Raw genomic sequence first — 21,921 nt, forward strand, 5'->3', positions numbered from 1 at the left:
AAAAATTATGATATTAACCGCAAAACATAGTGTGCACTTCTTTCTTTCCCAGATCCCTGGAAAATGGTTATGCGGCACCCAGTATAGCCCTATATGCTATTACTACAATTAGTGACAAAACACCCAGGAACACCAAATTTTCACAGAAAGTTGATAATATAAACAACATCTTTTATTACAAAAGATCATTTTATTTCTTATTAAGCAATGATATACACTAGCATCTCTCGTTCCACTCTTTGCTCATTTCATACACTTACAACTGATTCCTCTTAATATTTTCAAGCAAAATACAAGCATCTTTTCGTGAATCATGTTACCCAATCCATGAGACAATACCTGATGGTTTAGGGGAAACAAGAAGGGAAAAATGTATATTTTTGCTGCATTCAAGCAAAGCAAAAGAGTTTCTGAAAGAAAGCATTCGGAAAAATAAATAATTTGTGAATTTGATAAAGCACAGATTGAAATTTATCTACATGGGATAAAAAATAAACTTCAGAAAGTTGATTTCTCACTTCTTTCAAAATTCATAGATAGACATTAAAATGAAAGGTTAGTTCCCTCTCTTAAGACTATACATTACCCGTGAATAAATTAAAGGGAAATTTTATGTTGTATAAGAACATTAAAAACCTGTAACTGGATAGCAAACACAGACATGGTGGATCTTAGGTAACAGTAGTGTGTGTGTTTGTCACATGGAGTAATCTAATTTAAAATCTAGTGACTTGCATACTGTAATACAGTCCAATTATTGGGAGTCATGGTAAGATTTGAGTCATTAAAATATTCCTTTAAAATGTAAAATTAACCAGAGGGCTAGGCATGAACCTCTGCACATTTCAAAACATGAAGTATATTGATTATGCTTAATTAACATTTTTATAAATGAAATGCATACATCTATTTCCTCCTCTTTATAAAGATTTCCCTCCCCAAACTAAACTACCGTCTTATTTTTGAAAAAAATATTGATAGTTCATGTTGAAGGATAGAGAGAAAACATTTATGGTACAAATACTAATTTAAAAAATATAATCTGTCTATAATTTACTTCAGTCACAGAAATATAAAAGAACTACATTTATCAAATGTGACTTTAACTACTGCAAGCTGAATGATTATGACTTCCATAAGAATGGTATATTTTCATCATGACATGAACCGGAATGTTGTCACATCAAAAATTAGATCTCATGTTCCAATAAATACTTAATTTAGGTTTCTCAACATTAGTAGTCGCAAGATAAGCGAAGAAGCATGACATAGAGAGGAGTGTAGAAACAAGAAGGGAAAACTGTATATTTCTGCTGCATTCAAGCAAAGCAAAAGAGTTTCTGAAAGAAAGCATTCGGAAAAATAAATAATTTGTGAATTTGATAAAGCACAGATTGAAATTTATCTACATGGGATATTTACTAATAATAGTGATATAACTGAAATGAGAAATCAATATCTGAGCCATGTGATGGTCCCAATCACAAGAACTGTTTTTCCTCTCATCGTACACTACTATGAATTTTGTTTTTCTGAACTTAAAACAAATTCACCGAGCCACATGACTAACTAAAATAAATATAATGATGAAATACATACAAACTTTATTCAATAATATTTACAATAATGTATAAAAAACATTTTTTGGGAGAATGATGTTTTACAAATTCAAAAAAAAAATGACTGTCAAAACTACTAGCTATCATATGTTAGACAGTTTTCTGAAATGCAATATCATGGGGTCAAATTACCCTAAAACAAACCTGTCCAATGTATGGATGTAGTAGGAACTACTGAAGTATCACTAGAAAATAAAAAAATAGAAACATGAACAGACTAAAATATTAATAAAAATCATAAAAATAAAGCAGTTTAAAAAACTGAAATTGAAGGAGAATTACATAAAAGTCTTATGTGGTACCAGAAATCAGTTTACCATCTGAAAAGAATAACAGGCGGCAAGTGGACAAAAGTTTATTTTTTATCAATTGACTTGATTCTCCACACACCTCCTCCGACTATGTACCGAGTTCTGATCACATCTATAATTTTCCTCTCTAAATCCTACTTCGGTTTTATAAAGAAAAGAAGGCAGCACGGTATTGAAAACATAAAATTCCAAAAACTGGCTTTTATGAGTCATAAAAATAAGCCCATGCCAAAATTTAGATTAATCATAACCTGTCCAATAATAATAATAATAATAATAATAATAATAATAATAATAATAATAATGAAAAACAAACTTCTGTAGCAAATTCCAACATATGACAGAAAATTTATATGCATACATCACAGTTTAACAGTTTACAGTATTTAATGGAGGTATGGCTTTTAGATTAATACTATCAAAGACAAGGCAGTACCACCACAACAAAAGAGATACAAGTCGAATAACACCGGAGGATTTCATTAAAAAGGGATTTGGTAACTGTAGTACTAAAACATCCATCTATTGCAATCAAGTAGTGATCCTCATAATACTGGCACTCAAAAATGAAAATGTCCTTCCCGTACTCTTAAGATCATCAATGCCTTCTCCGAAATATCCAGTTGCCATGTTTTGTTAAAAAAAAAAAAAAAAACAGGGATAAACATTACTTGTAAAGCAACTTACTAATTATCACTGGTTCCACAGAAAATAAACCTACTGACTGATAGAAAATTAAAAAACATATTTTTAAATAATTCACTCCCATTACATACCTTCGTACTAGTCCAAAAAATGTTCTATTCGAGTAAAAAAAAAAAGATAAAATTATATTCAAAATAAAAATGGAATGTGAAGATGTTAATTGCTATGTGTATATAATATACTCTCTTTTATATTTATTTAGACCTTTTATCAACCCTGCTAAAGCTATATGCTTATATTACAGATCTTTCCTTGCAAAAAGTCTCTCTTCTTTATACATCACACTTTTTATATTATTTGCTAAGCAACACAAGAAAGATACGAAAGCAAGAGAATACATAACCATGTATAAATATATTACATATACTGGCAAGAAGAATGAGGGCGAATGTCATTCTAGGAAATATATCAAGAATTCTGTACAATTTGGAAAATTAGGTGTTGTAACAATATATTATTAGAGCTTCTCACATGGCCATTATCTTTGTTTCTGTTTTCTGTCTTGTGTTGAAAACTACTAATAATTACAGTGGTTTGTTCCCAGAATGTGGTTTTACTTATTACTGCATTATTCTCACAGAAATGCAAACTATGAAAAATAAAATACCTACTTGGATCAAAATCACAGACAGAACAATTGGGTTGAATAAAATTACAGTCTTCCAAGATTTTTTTTTAAGTTCAAACAAAATTCAACATTAAGAAGAAAATTTATGCCCAATGTGGGCTAGGGAAAGGTTTAATCACATAGAATAAAACCTGTACAATCATTTGATGATGCAAAACCACAAAAGGGAAAAGGCAGTACTTTTCATATATATATATATATATATATATATTTATTTATAATATTTATATATGCACACGCTAAACAATAGAAAAATTAAGTGTGCTAATTTTTATTAATATCTTTCTGAAGCAGCTCTGTATGATTGTTACACACAAAAAAATATGTTCTTCTTACTGATAATTATAATAATAATTTCTTTATGTATAATTATATATATACTTTTTAAATTCCTTCAACCTCATCAATATTTACGTTACTGACTTTTAAAAAATCCTCATTTAGTCTATACACAAAAATACTGAGTTACCATTCAACCTACACATTTAGAAAGACGTTAAATTAAGGATGAAAATGAAAATATCAATGATCTTCCTTGTAAATGCCAACAATTTTTAGTCTACACAACTTTGTATGTGTGGACCAGAGTGACAAAAACATTATTTTAAGCTTTCCCACATTCATTCACTGATTTCCATCCATCCTTCATTTATTTAAATATGTATGTGTGTATCATTGTTTATACAGACAAATGAAATCTTGGGGAAAGGATCTTAAAGTTAATGTCACCCAAAGCTTGCATTAAGCTAGGCAATTCAACGTACATGTATTTACAAATGCCAAGCAATCAAGAATCGTATAATGCACAGCAATATGACTCTTATACTGCAAAATATTGTAAGAATTATAAAAATAAATAACAACAAGCTGCCACCATACTAGGTGCGTAGATTTAGTTTTAATGTATACTGGCCAGATTTCAAGAATTGTCGAACATCAATGCAATGATTTTCATCCTTTTAATTCTAAATGTGCATACATATACATGAAAAATAAATGTACAAAAACTATGCATTGATATGCATAACATAACGTAACATTAAAAAAAAAACATAACAAAACAAGTTTCTAATAAATGTTGAGTTTCTTTTTTTCCATTTTAAAAAGAGTATAAATTCTTGATGCAGATGTCTCCTTATAAATTAAAATGGAAAGCAAAAACACAGGCAACGAACCTCACATTTGTGACACAGTGTGCTTCACTAGCAACATATGTTCCATAACGTAATCACACTGAGACATTCAACTTACCATACTTCAGATTTTCACAAATTAAAGATGTGCACAAGCAAGCCTGACCTAGAAAAAAATAAAAAGGAAAAACATATAAATGATTCATGCCGATTATCTTGTCTAATGTTAAGTATATATTACTGTATGTTAAACTAAAAATATAAATATTTTACTACTTTTTTTTTCATGAATATTTAGCTTCTTTTCTCAAAATGATTTATGCAAATAATGTAATCTGAAAAATATTTTACAGGAGATCAAGATGGCAGTGACTTAGATGATGTTCGCATGTAATACTGTCGCTTAGAACTATTGAATAATCGGTAATTCTAAGCTGTATTTTACAGTCTGAAGCACCAGAGTGCAAATGCTAAGTGCTTTTGTAAGTGAGTGTGGTTTTAAATCTGCACTGTGGTGATTAGTGTTCATTAAAGGATTAATTTCATAACCACATCCTGTTAGCTAACCGATAATGGCCGCCTCTGTTGATGTAGGTCGGCAAGATTTTTCCAACTCACGAATCTAAATAACGAAAATCAGCAAGTCTCAAGTAACCTCATGAACCAACAGGATAAAGAAAGCACAATTCCCACCCTGTCGTAGGTACGACATTGTAACTGGTGTAAAACCTTCAATTATTATGTTTAATATATGTTAATTACCATATTTATGTGAATAATCCCCGCATTTTTTTAAAAAAATGTTGAGGCACGAAATTGGGGTGTGGGTTTTATTTGCGTCAAGGTTGCCAACACGCTCCTGGCTCACCTAGTTTTCGATGCTAAGTGTACAGTTATGCTTTGTGCAACCCTAGATGGAAGAAAACTGTCCCCATATGTCGTATTTAAACAGAAAACAATTCAGACTTTTAATTCTAAACTGACTTTACATTTTAAAAACATAGTACCGTATTTTACAGAGTAATTTAAATTCAAATTTTCTCCGCATCACGATAGAACGCATCTTCGGGAATGTGCAGGGGTAGCTTTTCGCACTTTCACTCACTTCAGTGTGTCTATAGTGTGTTTCATAGTTGAAAATAGAGTGAAATCATAATTCTTTTGTATTCACCGTTTTAAGGAACGCCACAATATCACGTAGCAGGCGGTACACGGAAAAGCAGAATCCGTGAAAACTGGCGAGGGTTGGCATTTCTGAATTACAAGATGGCCGTTAATTCGAAATCACGTAATTGGAAGTCCGATTTGTGTATTACAAAGACTTCGAATTGACGAGGTTTTACTGTATCGCAAAACTAACATCAGATTTCCCCGGTGTGTCTATTTCAAGGGTTTACATTGCACGAAAAGAATTATTCACTACCGGTCGTGTTACTGTCCAGTAAAAAGAGACCATGTGTGAGAAGTTTTTCATATTCACCAACATCAGTTACTTATGCTGTTATCTTAGATTTTCAAAACTAGGATAATGTCTATCTCGGATAATGCTCACTTCCATATTCAAACTATGTTTTCGTATCAATCTGAGTTTGAACCGCAAATTTTTCATACTAACGCCAAGGTTCTTAAACACTACTAACGCACGCCCGCACGGAAAACAAATGACTACGTGCTGCCGCCGCTATAGAAATTGTAAACCAAGTTTTTCATTCCATTCGGGGTTTGCAAATAATTTGCATAAATTATGTCGGCTATTGAGCAGTAACGAAGAAAGGAGCCTAACATGATTTTCCAAGAGAGTGAATTGTTACTAAATTTGGTGGCAGAAAGCATGAACAAAGATAATAAGAAAACAAATTATGACCTACCCATTGTATATTTCACTCAAATTATAAGGCAGTATTTCTTCCTTCTTTATTTAAAAGTCACCCAGTCGCGTACCGTACAAGAGATAAACTATAATTGATACTTCATTTTAGGCTTATCTATGTGTTCGGAATTCCAGCTTATGTTCGATTATGGATAACACTGACAGTGTCGAAGCTTTACATAATCTAAAATGTGTCTGAAAATCAGTGTCGTCGTGGTCCTCGAAATATGCCGCACGTACTTTCATCTATCTAAGACGTTTGTTAATTGCACAATCTTGATCATATTACTTGTAGCTGTGATTTTCTCTAGCAATTAGACATTCCAGCCGTCTACGAGTAGCCATCTTGGAAGGCTATTATCTTAGATTTCCCATTTTACCGGCCAACCAATCTCCGGCAAAATTTTAAACCGGGATAATACTCGTTATCCGAGATAATGTTGTTGGTGAATGCAAACTTAATTGTTATCTCGGATTACGTAGCATTAAACTAAGATAAAAGCTTTTACTCGCGTTGGTGAATACGATCCTTAGATGTGGAGTGTGACTAATATAATTTAGGAGAGGATTCTAGTGATACAAGAGACAACGAATCTTCCCATCTACAGGGAATCGAACCTACTGCAGGTTCAGATTAATGAAATACCTGTCACACAAATAGGCCTACTTGCTCATTTTCATGGAAACTATATTTCATACCAGTGATATTTGCGTAAAGACCACGTGGACCTCGCGGAGTGATATGAAATATTTGTTTATGCCTACGTTACTCTTTCGATGGAAGGAATTTTAGTTCATTTCATTTTTTTCAAAATGAGCCTTCCTAAAATGAGGGTGTGGGCATTATTCAATGGCGGGGATTATTAGGGTAAATATGGTATATTTTATTAAATGCTAAATTATCTTTTATTAAATGTTAAACATGACTAATACAGGGTTTCCCTGTAAATATGTATTATAAAATTTGTATAACCTCAAATACGTATTGTGTATAAGTTTAACCTCAAAATCTATATAGTCAAAAGCAGTAGAAAACTCTATAATGTTCGTATATTAGATTTATTCTACTATAATTTGGTATATATGAAGAGTATAAATAAGTAAAATTCTTTCAAGAATAAAATTTACTGTGTCCACCTATTCAATACAATTATATTCTGTAGTGATTAAATCCTACATGAATTACAAACACTAATCAGGAACATGTTTTGCCCTAATTTTGGGAATCTTCAGCCTAATAATGATCTTAGGGTCAAGGCTTTAAACCTACTAAACATTAGAACTTAAAACTAAATGCAATGGTCTTACGCTAAAAAAATTTACAAAAAGTTGTACTTTAAGTGATATTTACATAGTTTACAATGTGTAGATTAATTAAAACCCAAATTTACAAAAAGTTGTACTTTAAGTGATATTTACATAGTTTACAATGTGTAGATTAATTAAAACCCAGAATTTGTGACAAGGAAGCAATTAAAATGATCTTAAAATGTCTAGAAATTGTCCAAAGCGTTGACTAGAAATTGACCACAGCGTAAATTGGAACTTCTCCAACTGTATGGATGAAACATTAGGTTGATGGTTTATACAGTTGTGTTCATTCAAAGGTGGTTATGGTCACCTATGTCCTAAGTATACTGTTACAAAACCGGAACTGTGGTATAATGTCAATCTTGTTGGGTTTGAATATTCCTTTAGAAAGAAGCATGGTTGGATGGTAATATTTTATAGGTTAAATAAAATGTGTATGTTGGAACATATTGTTAAATATCATTCATTAGTCGGGTGCTTATCTGATAAAATGTTTCCTGGAATTTTGTGCCATTTTTGTTGGATTAATGTTACCGTTGGTGCATTGTTCAACCTTTGGGAGGATTTATGAGTATTGTCTGTAAGTGAATAAGAGAAAAAAAGGAATTTAGAATGGTGAATGTAGAGCCCACATAATAATTGTAAAGATGAAAGTGGTATATGAAGGGTTCTGGAAACTTACTGTAATGTTTATAATCCAGATACATGTAGAGACGTTAGGAATGTTGTAGAGATTTTCACGGATCCATTACTGGAGTACTCCATTCGACTAGCTGGTCGATCGATGTTTCGAGTGTGTTCCATTAGCGTGTCGTAAGAACCCTTCCAGAAATTGATAATTCCAGATGTTTGATCAAACAGTATATATATCGAGCTGCCAGTCAGTGAGTCAGTCAGTGTTGGACTTGAAGTGAGGTTGGACTCGAAGGCAAGTGGTGGACTGCGAGTGACTGTTGGGCTCCGAGGTGGAGTCGGCAAGTTCAAGAGAGAGTATGTTATAGTGCGCGAGTCAGTGTTGTTGATATCTGTACTTGTCAGAATTGACTTCAGGGTACTCCGCTATTAAGTGTTGTAGTGTTACTTGCTACTGTGTATAATTGTGTGTTGTGACTTACAGTGACAATAAAGTAATTTACACAAGGAAGTGAAGGTGTTCTCGTGTGATATTTATATCTGTCAAATAAAAACACATTTGAGAAAGATAGCCGGTACCGGTGAACCAGGTAACCTCATGACAACCTCTGTTACTGTTCCTAAAACACTTAATCAATCTCCTAACAATCCATGGTTACCTTACTCTGCAGCAATGCAATCCTACCTTACCAAAGATCAAGCTACTGTTATTGAATCTTGTGATGGTATTAGTATCCGAGATTATATACTATCAATTGGAAAGCTGACTAGCCCACATGGATATCTAATAGAAGAATTGTATCTTCCTTGCAAGTCAGAAGTGTGTTGAAGAATTATTTTCAAAACACCCCAAGATTCTCATAAACAATGTTTCCTTGGAAATAAGACCTCCCTACCTAAACACAAACGAGTTATTCTATCTAATGTTTGCCCCTTGATATCTAATATGGTTATTGAAGAAGAATTTCTCAAACTCGGCATTAAACCAATGTCAAAGATATCAACTTATTAGGGCAGGTCTAACAATCCCTGGATTTTCTCACATTCTCAGTTTTCGGAGACAGATTTAGGTTCAAAATGAAGACTTTAACAAACTTCCAGACTCACTCCAGATCGAATATGAGGGTACCAATTACTGGATTTATTTATCCTCCGACACACCCACCTGCTTCCTTTGTAAAACAGATGGGCACTTAGCTAGAAACTGTCCTGATAATGATGAAATACTAAATGAAGATTCCTTATTAAATCAAAACAGTCATTCTCATGGCAAGATCAATCTAACGGAATTTCCTCAACTAGTAGAGGATACACAAAAAAGGAAAACAAACTGTCAAGAAAATATTACCTGTACTCCCTCACAAACTATTCTTCAGTCAACTGCTACATCTACAACTCTTCAGTGTTCCCAAAACCAAAATTGTGGTCCTTTACCCTCAGTCGAAACGACTCTAACCTCTCCTTTGGAATTTCCTCAAAACTCCATGTGTTCATCTTGCTGGATCAAAGAGGCCAATATCACTTTTGTAAGTGAGTGTGGTTTTAAATCTACATTGTGGAGATTAGTGCTCATTAAAGGATCAATTTCATAACTAACTTTCGTCCTGTTAGCTAACCAATAATGGCTGCCTCTGTTGAATCTACAGACAGAAAAGACCTTGATTTTAAGAAACCTCCCCTAACAACTGAACCTACAACAAGTGAACAGGCAGGGAAACACAAGACAAACTTATAAGAAACCAAAGACAGGAAAAGAACGCACAACTATTAGTGATATGCTTAAGCCAATTAAGCAAGTTCCAGAAGCCAACCCTCAGACCTTTCCCCTCAGTTACTTACGACTCCATTCCTTTTTTGAAAACAGTATTGGAGTTAATGACATAACAACAATTGCTTCCAATTACACCCAAGATCTAGAGGGTTTAGCCCAAGCCCTTCAAAAACTATATCCATACTACACTGAAAAATCCATAAAGAACAGGAGTACTCGAATAGTCAAGAAACTGCTTAATCCTTTGGATGTCGACCCATAATAGCTCATCATATGCATAGAATGCCAAGCATGCTTCAATGGATTTTGCATCACTGTATAAAATATTTTATTTACGTCTCAGTTTAAAAGATATGGAGGTAAAATTTGGCATGTGAGCTTGATATACTCCAAGGAATATAAACACGTGACTTGCATTTCAAAAAACAAAATTTCGTGGAATAATGTGCACAAAAATATTATTATTTTTTATTTAAAAAAGGAAAAAAATATTTTGAAATTAATTAGCACATTTTACACTAAACCCAAAGTGACTAAGTGAAGATATTTAATCTTAACTCATATCTGGGATCATATACACCAATTTATGGTGTTAATGTAAGTCTACTTTACAATTTATAAACTAATTTCCAAAAATATTGAACATGTGGAGAGAAAGACACGAACAGTGTAACCTGTCAACGATTGAATATTTTATGAATTTTGGGAGAGTAATAGTTATCATTTGAGAGAACTGTGTCTAGTAGCAGTATTTGTTACTACAGAACAGTTCAGAAGATCAGAACAACATACAAAATCAACTAATAGTGTCAGAAATGAAAGTGTAAAAAAAACAGATTGAAATATTCTATGGGCAGAGCATCAGATTGAGGTAGGCCTACGTGTTTAGGCCCTGGGATTTGATAAAAATGGTGGGGATGGACAACATTACTTTCAGGGAATATGGATTCAGTCCAAGAATCATCTAATTCACTGTCACTGTCATTTTCATTAGCACTGTCACTATAACACTTTGACATTGCACGAAATGTTGTAAGCCCATTAGCCAACGGCACGACTCCATCATTCTCTGGTGCGCTACCCGAAGACCCCAAAAATATCACAATCAACACTTTCGATAAAATTAGAATCGCTTACATCTTCAAAGCAACCCAAAAGTTCCTCAATTTCTTCTCCTGAATTAGGCCTACATGACGATATGCCTTGTTGTTATAATTGTACTATTTACAACTTTACTACGACCTAAATAAATTGCTAGGTAATTATAACTGCAGTAGAGATAATAACAAAATTAATATATTATGATAAATAACTCAAATGCGTCAATTAGAACGTAAAATTATTTAAAACAAGTCACAACGAGCAGACATAAACAAACAAGGAGGCTGCCATATTGGATCATAGATGTCAAGCGCTCACAGATCATACACTCGCAATCGACGAGTAAATTAGCAAAAATGAAACTATGTCAGTGCCATCTAATGACATAAGAAGGAATTACGAACATTCTACCTTCTTTCTACTTCATTTGTGACACAATCTAGCGCCTTACTACATAACTACACCACTTATAAGAGGGTGCCGATGGAATCAGCATCCTGGCATTTTTCGTACAGAATGTACGTGCCGATGCATCGGCATCTTGGCACTGTAAGAGTTAAGGCTAGTAGTGAAAACCGAGATGAAGAAATTAACAGTTAGTTCCAGAATACTCCAGCGATGACTCTACTTCTCTCACATAATGATGATGACATTCCCTGTACACCTGTTTGTCGTTCTTATGTCTATAATATTACTTCAATGGAACTTCAACAGTTTTTGATCACAGTGAGAGTATCTACAACTTCTACTACATAAACATCAGCCTTCAGTTGTCTGTATACAATAAACTAAACTTTCAAGACAACTTTGTTTCCCATTTACGACAGTTCCAACGTACGTTATAAAAACCAAATTAACCCAAATCATGCAAGTGGAGGCGTAGCTACCAATGTTAAAAATAATTTACACCATCAAGAGGTTCCTTTAACTACTGATTTAGAAGCAGTCACAGTTTTATTATATCTACCACAAGCTATATGCGTATGTAATGTTTATTTTACTACGAATAGTAAATCTCACGCTGATGATTTCAGAAACCTAATACAGTGGAACCTCGATTCCCCGTTTTTGGAGGGACCATGGAAAAAAACGTACAACACGGGAAAATGGAAAATCCAGGTACGAATGAACCATCAACAATTTGGCTAAACATCACAAAAATGAAATAGGTATGTATACTTATAATCTTACAAATGCCCCTAAACCAAACTACAGCCCCAATGGGCCTTCTGCCTACCAAGTGACCGCCCTCGGTCCAAAGGCCTGCAGATTTTGAGGTGGCGCATGGTCAGTGTGACGAATCCTCTCGGCCATTATTCCTGGCTCTCTAGACCGGAGTCGCCATAGTACCATTAAATAGGTAAAGGTAATCGTAGAATGACTGAACCTGGAACCAGCCTTCATATCCAGGTAAAAATGTCTGACTTGGCCAGTAATCAAACCCGGGCCTTCCGGGAGAGAGGCAGGCAAGTTAGACAGCGGGGCTGGCTTCAAACGTTAATTACCGGTATGCGACTTAAAAATCTCGAAACTTTACATTCAGTTTTACCGGGGAAACTTTGTCAGTTTCCTATGAAAATTTTGTCATATTCCTTTGAAAACTTCCTTCAGTTCAGCAAATTTGATCAGCCAAACTCTTCAAAAAATCTAATACTCCTAATGCCAAGCCAAACAACAACTGACCACAAGTGGTTTTTCATTCTCTAATCTAAAAAAATAAAGCACATTAGAAACAAAAGCGCCCAACATGATGGCAAAATCCTTTTTTTTTTTTATCTTCCATTGTAATTTGGTCACCGCTAGTAAGTTTATGGAAATTTTGTACCGCGTAAATTAGCCCTAAAGGTTATGTGGAACACGAGAATATGGTTTAGAAAGTATCAATCGTCAAGTTCTCAAACGCATTACATTTAGTTCTGTCAGTCACTAATCTCAATCAAATTGGAAAGAGAAAAAATATCATTAACACATCCGAAATTACGATTATTCACGACCTTGAACTCGGCTGGAAAGCGCGCTCACTGTACAAGTCGGTACGAGTTTTTAAAGTTTTTAAATGTAACGTGTGCAAATAAAACGACTGCGGCTTTTATAACATTTTAACACAAAAATGTGAAATTCCCAGTCTTATATTAGGACGAAAACAGTAATAGGCAATCCCAAAACCTCCCATGGCTTTATGTATGTAAGGTGCAACATCTGTTCTGGTCTTGATAACATAATCAATTGTATACGATAATATTAAAATACTAAATTTGTGTTACTTCAGAAGGAGCAGTTTTGATTCCTGCCTGAAAGCGCAGTGACTATACAGTGCCCCGAGGGAAATGCTGAAAACCAGTTCGGTGACACACTTGAAAACAGTAAAAAAATAAATATCTAACCCTGGACATACCGTAATGTAGACGTTTCGCAAGTGCGAACATTTAACGAAACTTGTTCCGTCTCCAAATAGAGCTTTTGATATGCGCTCTCTCACCTTACAATTGTCGAGCGCACTCTCTACTTTATGATTTCCAAGGATTCTCTAAACAATACTACCCGAATGCGATGCTAAGATGATCCCTTATGCAAGTTCACCGCCGATCGCTTTTCCAGCAGGTACAGTATTTCTTCAAAATACCACAATGACGGGACGTCAACACCAAGATCTGTAAGTATGCCGTAGCCGTCCTTTCGTAAGATACAGTTTCTTGGAAAACGCGTGATCGAGGATTTAGCCTTGATGGAACTGAAATTTCTGGACAGTTGATCCGGGAAATCGTTTCTTCGAGGAACGGATAATGTGGGATTTTTACAACGTGATTTAATTAGGATGCTCACGGGACCACGTAATTTGAAAGAATAATATGGGAAAATGTAGTTTCCGGGAACGTATAATCAAGGTTCTACTGTACACCAACTCCCCAAATCCTTCATTTTAATGGGTGATTTTAATAGCCACAGTAGTTTATGGGGTAGTCGCAATTCTGATGCAAGGGGGGAAGAAATAGAGAAGATACTAGATGAATTTGCTCTAGTTTTATTGAACTCAACTGCTCCAACTCGTTTTGATATAGCACATGGAACATACAGTAGCATGAATGCCAGACATAGCTGCACTGTTTAACTTGTCCATTTATTCAACTCTACAAGGTAACTGAAAAATGCTACGAGAGGAATAGGCAGTTGTGTTTATGTTTCGTAGATCTAGAGAAAGCATATGACAGGGTACCAAGGGATAAATTGTTTGCCATACTGGGGGACTATGAAATTAAAGGTAGATTATTAAAATCAATCAAAGGCATTTATGTTGACAATTGGGCTTCAGTGAGAATTGATGGTAGAATGAGTTCTTGCTTTAGATTACTTACAGGGGTTAGACAAGGCTGTAATCTTTCACCTTTGTTGTTCGTAGTTTACTTGGATCATCTGCTGAGAGGTATAAAATGGCAGGGAGGGATTCAATTAGGTGGAAATGTAGTAAGCAGTCTGGCCTATGCTGACGACTTGGTCTTAATGGCAGATTGTGTCGAAAGCCTGCAGTCTAATATCTTGGAACTTGAAAATAGGTGCAATGAGTATGGTATGAAAATTAGCCAGTTGAAGACTAAATTGATGTCAGTAGGTATGAAATTCAACAGAATTGAATGTCAGATTGGTGATTCAAAGCTAGAACAGGTCAATAATTTCAAGTACTTAGGTTGTGTGTTCTCCAAGGATGGTAATATAGTAAGTGAGATTAAATCAAGGTGTCGTGAAGCTAATGCAGTGAGCTCGCAGTTGCAATCAACGGTATTCTGTAAGAAGGAGATCAGCTCCTAGACAAAACTATCTTTACATCGGTCTGTTTTCAGACCAACTTTGCTTTACGGGAGTGAATGCTGGGTGGACTCAGGATATCTTATTCATAAGTTAGAAGTAACAGACATGAAAGTAGCAAGAATGATTGCTGGCACAAACAGGTGGGAACAATGGCAGGAGGGTACTCGGGATGAGGAGATAAAGGCTAATTTAGTAATGAACTTGATGGATGAAGCTGTACGCATAAACCGGCTTCGGTGGTGGGGTCATGTGAGGCGAATGGAGGAGGAAAGGGTACCTAGGAGAATATTGGACTCTGTTATGGAGGGTAAGAGAAGTAGAGGTAGACCAAGACGACGATGGTTAGACTCAGTTTCTAATGATTTAAAGATACCGAGGTATAGAACTAAATGAGGCCACAACACTAGTTGCAAATCAAGGATTGTGGCAACATTTAGTAAATTCACAGAGGCTTGCAGACTGAACGATGAAAGGCATAACAGTCTATAATGATAATGTATGTATGTATGCAGAGATGCCAACTTTCAAGAAAGGTAATTCGTAATGCAGCCGTTAGGCCACGGGGAGGGGGGGGGGGGTGTGTGCGCACTTAGAATTTTTTTTTTCATGATCCTACTAACTTGCATCAATGAAAGCTTGTAGTTCCAGTTTGGTAAACATACACTGGTGACATGCTTTTCCTTTTCATATCATGTGCATCCTTTGCAACAACAGAGCAGTTAACATTTCGGAGTTCAAATTAGCATGAAATTCAGTCTTGTTCTTCCTCGTCATGCGCATCTGAAAAATTGCGGTTACACACACTACAAAACACGTGTGAATGGGATTTTGAGGAACGCAGTAAACAGGGCCATTCTTTCGAGTATACCTCTCTAAATTTTTCAAATATATTTGGTTTATTACTAGCATCACTAGTCACGGTAACGTAATCACATGTATTTTCCTGCACAAGAAATCTCTTTATTATTTCAAACCTTTCGCATTTCGCAACACACGATTAGCATATATCCTAGAAGAGAAATATATGTAAATTTGGCAACCAATATTGCAATAAATACTTCTTCAACAGTCACGCACACAGTATTCACAACTAAACGGAGTTTGACACCACTTTACCGCCAAAACAAAGACAAAAGAACTCGCATACTTGCATGGAAGTCTGATCATGTGACGAACAAAGACAACAACTCCGCAAGATATTCCACTTCACAGATGCCTATATTTCCGATACTGGAAGCACATACTGTGTTCGTCGCATTAAAACTCGAAATATTCTTAAACAAGGAACAGGAAAGTGGTATAAATTATTACTGAGAAATCCGAAAATAATATTCTGAGAATTCAAGCCGCCTTGTGTATCCTTCTGAACACTTCATACACTTAGATTTAAAAATCAACAAAGAATCGTAATTTGTGGTGTGTGATTCGTAAAGGCGTAATTGTGATGGGTAAATCGTAATTATTACGATTGAATCGTAATAGTTGGCATCTCTGTGTATGTATTTATGTATGTATGTATGTATGTATGTATGTATGTATGTATGTATGTACAAGGAAGTGACCACTTCCCATTCATAATTAACGATGATCAAAGTTCTCCAGATAACACATCAAATCCCCAATACTATAAATAGAATTTAAATAAGGCAAATTGAGAATCATTTAGAAAAACTGGAAATAACTATTTAAATGAGCTAACTCCAACAAATAAATTTCTTTCTAAGCACATCAATGATATTGTTCAAGACTTCACCAAAGTAATAATTAAATCTACTGACCAGAGTATCCCGAAAACAACTCCTATGCCCTTCGAGAAAACTTTTCCCTGGTGGAATGACTCCTGTAAAGAGGCTATCAAAAATAAAAACCGTGCTTACTACCTATACAAAAGAAATCCTATGCCTGAAAATAAAATCAATTATCAGAAATATCGAGCAATAGCAAGAAATAAAATAGAATAAAGTAAGGAAACCTCCTGGTTAACATTCGCCTCCTTAACCTCCCAAACTTCACAAAAGATATGTGGAATAAAATCCGAAGAATAAGTGGTAAATACAATAAATTCTGTATTACTTCTCTCAGAGATCCAGTCGCTGGATCAATTATAAAAGAACCTCAAAAAATAGCTGATCAACTGGCCAAATGATGTTCAGAAATCTCTAGCGATAACAATTATGAACCTGAATTTCTTCACATGTTAACAACTCGAGATCCAATAGACTTAAGTGAAACTGTACCTAGACCGAACTATGCTTATAATGATATTTTACAGTTACAAGAAATTGTTACAGAACTCAACAAATGCAGCAGATCTAGTCCTGGCCCAGACACCATTCCATATGAATTGTTAAAACATCTTCCACATAGTGCACTCAATTCTCCACTTGTTATTTTCAACTATATATGGAGTTCCAAACTATTTCCACACCAATGGCATTGTGCTATTGTAGTGCCAAGATTTCTGAACAATAATTTGGTTTCCGGAAAGGAAGATCAACACTCCACGCTGTAGCAAATTTGTTGGATAACATAGATGAATCTCTACGACACCCTAAACAGAAATTATATGCTGTCTTTGTTGACTACAAGAAAGCTTTTGACCTGATAAATAGGGAAATTCTAATACACAAACTAGAGCTGTTGGTAGGAAAAAATAACAAATTGGTGACTATTATAAATAATATTCTGACCTCAAACAAAATGATGATAGATGATGGGACAATCAGGTCAAAAAGCATCACTCTCAGACAAATGGAGTCTTACAAGGAGACCCATTAAGCCCACTACTCTTTAATGTAATCACTTCAGATATTGTCACTAAAATAATACGTAGGAACTCCCCAGTAGTACTATACATGTATGCTGATGACATTGTCTTAGGATCCAGTAATAAAGAAGAATTAAAGGTAGTAACAGACAACTTGAAGGAATGGGCAAAGGAAAATATTCTTACTATTAACATCAATCAATCAATACTGATCTGCATTTAGGGCAGTCGCCCAGGTGGCAGATTCCCTATCTGTTGCTTTCCTAGCCTTTTCCGAAATGATTTCAAAGAAATTGGAAATTTATTGAACATCTCCCTTGGTAAGTTATTCCAATCCCTAACTCCCCTTCCTATAAATGAATATTTGCCCCAGTTTGTCCTCTTGAATTCCAACTTTATCTTCATATTGTGATCTTTCCTACTTTTATAAACGCCATTCAAACCTATTCGTCTACTAATGTCATTCCACGCCATCTCTCCTCTGACAGCTCGGAACATACCACTTAGTCGAGCAGCTCTTCTTCTTTCTCTCAATTCTTCCCAACCCAAACATTGCAACATTTTTGTAACACTACTCTTTTGTCGGAAATCACCCAGAACAAATCGAGCTGCTTTTCTTTGGATTTTCTCCAGTTCTTGAATCAGATAATCCTGGTGAGGGTCCCATACACTGGAACCATACTCTAGTTGGGGTCTTACCAGAGACTTATATGCACTCTCCTTTACAAGACAGTACAAATGGTCTTTAGAAAGGGTGGAAGATCAGCCAAATCAGATAACATACTTCTCAGAAATGAGAAACTGGAAATTGTAAATCATTTTAAATATTTAGGAATACATCTACTAATAACCAGAAGGTCATTTAGAATACATATAACGGAAAGCGCATTAGCAGCTATTCGTAGTATTCAAGACATCACCAATCCAGAGTTACTGGACATTAAAACAGTGATATTCTTATTTTACACAAAGATAGCACCGATTGTAACATACGGCATACATTTAATTTGGACACACCTTACATCCAGAGATCTCGAAACATTAGATCGTGTAAAAGCAAGTTTCTTGAAAAGGACACTAGCCGTTTCAAAATTTACTCCTACAAGATTAGTTCATGAACTTACAAAGGAAACTTTCTTCATCGCGGATCTTAAATTAAGATTGCATCTACCAACAACCAAAGCTTCAGAAAAACACCTAAATGATAGGAAGGAGAAAAGGGCAAATATCTGGGAGGAATTTTATTGCACCAACGCAATGATAAATAAGGAATGGACTCAAACCAACTACGCTCTTAGACACACAGCGACTCGGTTTGCTGTGCATGGATTTCATCATCGTGGATGTAAAATAAAGTCCTTTCACTCACCGGATGAACACTGCTTTTGTGAACTTTGTGGCAAACAATGTGGGAGATATCACCTACAGGACTGCTTGAAACGAACAAAATCTATAGTGATATAGTGAAGAAAATTAATTGGTATATGTATTTATTGGCCCTTGGCTGCAATAAGTCTATTATTATTATTATTATTATTATTATTATTATTATTATTATTATTATACTCAAACCAGTAAAGGACATTCTGATCCCAGATAATTATTGTCCCATCGCCTTGACAAATACAATGTGTAAGCTAATGGAGAAAATTGTTAACAGGAGATTATGCTGGTATTTGGAACATATACACTTTTTTAGTTATGCACAAAATGGTTTTCGTAAAGCACGTTCAACAACAGATACTCTGATATGTTTAGAATCATAAATCCGAGAAGCTTTCCTGAATAACCTGCACCTCATAGCTGTTAGTTTAGACATTGACAAGGCATATGACATGGTGTGGAAAGACTATCTAATTGAAACATTGAAGAAATATAATATTTCAGGAAACATGCTCTAGTTCATTTATAATTTTCTTAAAGATTGCCGAATTCAAGTCAGGACAAATGGAATTCTTTCACATGAAGTAACCATTGATAATGGAGTTCCCCAAGAATCAGTAATCAGTGTCACATTATTCCTCGTCGCAATAAATGGCATTGTCTCCAACATTCACCTACCAGTAAAGGCTTGCCTTTTTGCCGCTGATTTGACTATATTAAGTGCAGGAAGAAATAAATTGACTACTCAACAGTTACTTCAAGAATCAATTGATAATATCAAAAATTGGGCTAAAGTTACAGGGTTCAAGTTTTCCAAAACTTTTTATTCAACACTACGTTAAGTTGGATACCTCACCTGAAAAACCTTAAAGATGATTGCTTGCGAAGGCTGAACATATTGAAAATCCTGGCAGCAAAGAACAGGGGGGCAGACTACCAAGTGCTAATGAACACGTACAAAGCCATTATTAGGGCTAAATTAGACTATGGCAGCATTGTATACAATTCTGCAAGAATGTCTTCACTCAAAATCCTTGATTCCATCTAGTCCACAGCTCTTCGAATTGCTCTAGGAGCCTTCCGCACCAGTCCAGTAGCCAGCATTCAAATAGAAGCAAATGAACCACCACTCGCAATTAGACGTAGACAACTAAGTTTGACTTACGCGCTCAAAGTAGCAACTATGAGTGAATCAAGAATTAAGTTGTATGCTTTTCCTAACAAGCACCAAGGTACACACGTTAAATCAGGATCACAACCACAGCCCTTCAATGTCAGAATAGCTAAGTTCCTTGAAGAATTTAAATTATCCCTCCAATACTCCTCTCAGACCACTCTCTTAATGTCCCGCCATGGACTATTACCCTTCCAATAATTAACTTTGAAATAAATTACAGTGTCAAAGACGAAATTGACAGATCTCAACACCATCAATTATTTCTTGAAATTTCTAATAAATACCCAAGGCACACTGCAATCTATGGATCAAAATGTGAGGAAAGAAATGGATGTGTGATTATATATCCTGAACGTACCATGCTATACTGATTGCCTGACTACTATACAGTACAAGTATGAAGGATGAGTTCTCCACCTAATCAATACTTTATTTTACATAGTGTCAATAATTTACATAAAAGCAGATAGATTATAGTACTATACAGTATTCTCCTATGCAGGCTATGCTACATATTTTGAAAACCAGCACCTGCAATAACTCCGTGATTTTTTCTGATTCAAAAAGTGCATTAAATGCAATAGAAAGTTCATCATCGAAACACATCGTTGTACAGGAAATACAACTGTTGTTTAACAACAACATGAAAGAAGGCAAACAAGTCATCCTTGTGTGAGTACCCCCTCACAGAGGTATTCAAAGCAATGAATCTGCTGATCAAGCAGCCAAAGATGCTATATACCTCTCGCTAGGTGATCTAACAATAGCTGCCCCTCAGACTGACATTATTGCCTATGCTAAAACGAAATTATACCAACAGTGGAAGATGAAATGGCTTAAAACTTCAAACAGCAAACTCCATGAAGTAACAACAGAATCTACAGTACAACACTATCTTCACAACCTTCACAGGCAAATCATCATCATCATCATCATCATCATCATCATCCTAAACCATCTCCAGTTTCCCGGGTGTGGTATATGAGTCTCCTCCATCTCATCCTGTCCTTGTACCATTCTTCCTCCACCAACTTGTCCCAATCATGACCTCTCAGCATTACATCGCTCTTAACTAAATCTATCCATTTCCTTCGTGGCCTTCCCATGGGTCGTCTTCCTTCTACCTTTCTGACAAATTCCTTCCTTGCAGTTCTGTTTACTGGCATCCTCTTCATGTGACCAAACCACTTCAGTCTTGATATCTGAATCTTATTTAGGAGAGAATTGTCTATTCCTACTTCTACTCCTACAGGCAAAATCAAGTCCTAATACAGTATCTAGAATACGGATCGTCCACTCCAAGATAAGCCACAGCTACCTCCTGATAAGAAACTGCCTCCCATTTGTACAACAGTTTAAAATACTGAAATCTTTTATATTCCTCTCATTCTTCACTCTACTGTAATTGAATGTAAATTCTACAATTAGAAGTCACGATAAGACCTTAGGGTTAAAGTGATTCTAAACTATTGCGTGTTCCTGTAGTGGTTGGTAGTGATTGATTGATACTTAATTTTAAAATTTTTAAAAAATTTTACAGTTAGTTACATACGTACATTAAATACATTCTAAGACAATTTTGGAGGTTAACTTAAGAGCTATATTGCCTAATATGCAATATTCTCTTTTAAATAAGGGTTAGAATATGTTAAAAAATAAGGTTATGATAACATGGCTGTAGGCGAATGTGCAAAATTTTCAGTCGACA

General features: G+C 35.1%; 1 protein-coding gene across 3 annotated transcripts in view; it reads right to left on the reverse strand.

Moving 5' to 3' along the window:
- Window positions 1–1,584: 1,584 nt before the first annotated feature.
- Window positions 1,585–21,921, reverse strand: part of LOC136866395 (uncharacterized) — a 434,395-nt gene continuing 414,058 nt past the window's right edge. For all 3 annotated transcript variants that reach the window (XM_067143316.2, XM_067143315.2, XM_067143314.2), the window contains one exon: window positions 1,585–4,562. The gene's annotated coding sequence lies outside the window, so the exon portion shown is untranslated. The remainder of the gene's footprint in view (window positions 4,563–21,921) is intronic.

Source organism: Anabrus simplex, chromosome 3 (genome assembly GCF_040414725.1).
Source record: "Anabrus simplex isolate iqAnaSimp1 chromosome 3, ASM4041472v1, whole genome shotgun sequence".
Taxonomy (NCBI): Eukaryota; Metazoa; Arthropoda; class Insecta; order Orthoptera; family Tettigoniidae; genus Anabrus; species Anabrus simplex.